Genomic DNA, 3308 nt, shown 5'->3' with positions numbered 1-3308 from the left:
AGAAGGAAGTTTGGTTCGTTAATATATATATCAATCATATACAAAATCAACCTTTATTTCTTGCAATACAATTTCTGATGTAATCAATTGGTTTTTGGCTTGGTTATAAACAAAGTAGGATGATTACAGCTGGCTGGAGGAGGAGTGAAACCCATTATTGATGCACAATGGGCTTAACTCTCATAACCTCTTGCTTGCCAAGATTTAATTGATTTCATTTCGATTTATTATTTGAGTGACAACGGTAAATAATGTAGTAAATGTTTAATTTCCTTCTTCAACACGTTCATTGCAGCTCCTCGAGACTGACTAGTGGTGCTCTCTCTTGACCAATGACTGTGATTCTCTTGGGGTCAAACACACAGTCAACCTCTTCACCAGAGGGCACACATTTCATGCCACAGTTGGGGGGCACCCAGGCCATGTCGTAGTCGTTCTCATGCCAAGTGAACTGCATTGGGTGGTCGTCGACATCGATGCGTATTGTAGGACCAACTGTAACAATCGGCTTCAGAACCACACTCTCGGAAGGATCTAATTTAAGTGGGTACCGCGAAGCCTTTTGTGGGTCTCGGCTCACGTACACACCTCTTCCCAGCATGCCCTCGGTTGACGCCCGTCCCAGGAGCTCCTGCAGTTCCGTCATGACGGTGTCGTCCGGAGCCTTCACCACCGCCACCACCCTCACCCTGTCCGGGTCGAACACGCAGTCCTCCTCCAGGCCACTGCGCACCGCAGTCAAGCCGCACCTGGGCGGCACCCACGCCGTGTCGTAGCCATGGTCATGCCAAGTGTACTGCAGTGGATGATGGTCCCTGTCGATGGACTTGACCCGGCCCACTTGCACCTGCAGCACCACCCGCTCCGTATGGCCGCTGTTTTTAGGGTAGCCGTCAGCCTTCTTCTTGTCACGACTCACGTACACCCCCTTTCCCAGCATGCCCTTTTGAGACTGTCGGAAACCATCGGAGATGATGAGGCGCGCACTGGACACGCTGGTTCCGTGATACATGGTGTAAAGTCCTCTGTCGGTAGGAGTCTGCAAGACTCCAGCTCGCCACCAGCAGGGGGCGCTCCTTCATTGGTTGTTTTCCAACCAGAAAAGTGGACCGACATGTTGGTTCTGTAAAGCAGAGCATGAGAACAAAACATTTGTTTTCGTACGTCCCTTTAATTATTGACACTCCTTAGTCTTTGTTTTTTTTGTTTTTATTTGAAATTCTCTTATGGGTCACACCTGGTACACTGTGGGTGGGAAGAGCAAAACACAAGTTACAAACTATTGAAATAGTTGAAAACTCGTGAAACAAACTTACCAAACATTAAAATAAATTTACAAACTCCGTAACCAATGAATCGATCCTGAAACAAATTGAATAACTGAAACATATTTACATTTGTGAGAAAAAAGATACTTCAGAGTTTGTATGTTACAATTATGGTTTGTACATGTATTTCTGGAAATATACGTTTACTTGATTTTTAAATTACTTTCAAAGTTTCAAGTAGTTGTAGATTTTGCGAACTTTTTTCATTTTGTTTATTTGTTTCAAGACCAAATCGTTTTTCATTTCACAGCAGCCATATTTGTGTCACATGTTCTCACTGTAAACGGTGATTTATTAATTTTTGAAACTCAATAAGAAGATTAAAGCGTAGACAAATGTACAGTTTTAGATCAGAACAATTCATACATTCCGTTATTTACGCCACAGCTTTATTAAAATTGAACATGCAACGATCTTTCTCTGTCTGAATGAATCAATTAATGAAAATAGTTTATTTCAGGCATGACAGTTCAAATCATCAACACTTCATCGTAGTTCACATATTACATGCATGTCCCGAAATGGAAAAGCGAGAGAAGCAGAAGTTTATCTAGTCCCGCCATCATTACCCTCAGAATGAAATCATAATCGGTGCTACCCCTCGAATATGACCTAGAGCCGGAAACGGTGCAACGTCTCTCAGATCCAGGCTGATCGCTGTGCATAAAGTCCTTCTTCTTCACGGGCATTCGTGGCTGAGGAATCATTGGATGTCACAGAGAGCTCACCTTTGAAAGGTGAGGGGAGCCAGGGACACTGGCTGGGTGGTGGTGAGTGCATCTGCTGGAGCGCCAGAAAATACATAGAGTAGAACTTTTCCAGGTGAGTTTAAAAAAAAAAAAAAGGTGTTTTATTCAAACAGTCATATATCAAGCTTGTCTAGACCAGAACAGCAGAACTATTAGACCTAAAAGGACAATAAATTTAGTACATGTAGTTATATATGTAGTAGTATATTTTCCTTGAACACGTAGCCGCAGCTCTGAGAGAACCCCCTGTGGTGCCATTTCTACACCAATGACTGTGATTCTCTTGGGGTCAAACACACAGTCCTCCTGCAGGCCAGCGGGCACCGGTAGCCGTGCTCATGCCAAGTGAACTGCATTGGGTGGTTGTCGACATCGATGCATTTGACACGACCAACTTTAACACTCAGCTTCAGAACCACACGCTCGGAAGGATCCGATTTAAGTGGGTACCGCAAAGCCTTTTCTGGGTCTCGGCTCACGTACACACCTCTTCCCAGCATGCCCTTGGTTGACTGGCTGAAGCCATTGGCAATAATGGACCTGGCACAGTTGATGCTGGTGCCATGATACATGGTGTACACACGTCCTTCTTTTGGTGTCTGGCTGGGCTTCAGCAGAGAAGCTATAAAGCTGGATAAGGAGAAGCTAAGACAAACGAACAAGTTACTTCAGTACGAAAGTAGCTTTTATGTTTTGACTAGAAATATACTGCTTTAATTTCACCTTTCGCTGGTGGAAGGATTGTCCATGACGTTGATTTTCTGTATGCACTCAAACTCTGGGTCACTTCAGGTCTCCCTAGAATCATCATATTCAAAAGATCAAAAACATATTTTTAAACAAAACACGCTCCTCATATTACATGAGTTTAGCAGCACTGTTTAGTAAATGTTTCATGATTTAACAAATATTTACCACAGGGAAATAATATCTTAAACATTGATGTCCTTTTAAATAAATAAACTGAAACTGAAACTAAACGTAAAATCAATATCAAAAAAGGAAAATGCACATCTAATTATTAACCATAAATCTGAATCTTTGGTTAATATGTATATTGAAACATTTGATCATTTGTGTTTCGATTTGGAATTTTTTTTTCAATTAATTTTTTTTAAGACTAAGGCTTGATTCCAATTCTTAGTTTGAGCCCTACCCCTAGCACTACCACTTCACCACCCGGTAGGCCCTTCGTGTCACCCTTCAGATTTGGGCACGGCCTACCCTACGT

General features: G+C 42.6%; 1 pseudogene; it reads right to left on the bottom strand.

Moving 5' to 3' along the window:
• Positions 1–286: 286 nt before the first annotated feature.
• LOC148088145 (uncharacterized) lies at positions 287–1116 on the bottom strand (annotated as a pseudogene).
• Positions 1117–3308: the final 2192 nt, after the last annotated feature.

The sequence above is a fragment of the Callionymus lyra genome, chromosome 1, assembly GCF_982586985.1.
Source record: "Callionymus lyra chromosome 1, fCalLyr1.hap1.1, whole genome shotgun sequence".
NCBI classification, from domain to species: Eukaryota; Metazoa; Chordata; class Actinopteri; order Syngnathiformes; family Callionymidae; genus Callionymus; species Callionymus lyra.
This window is presented reverse-complemented; position numbering and strand designations above follow the sequence as displayed.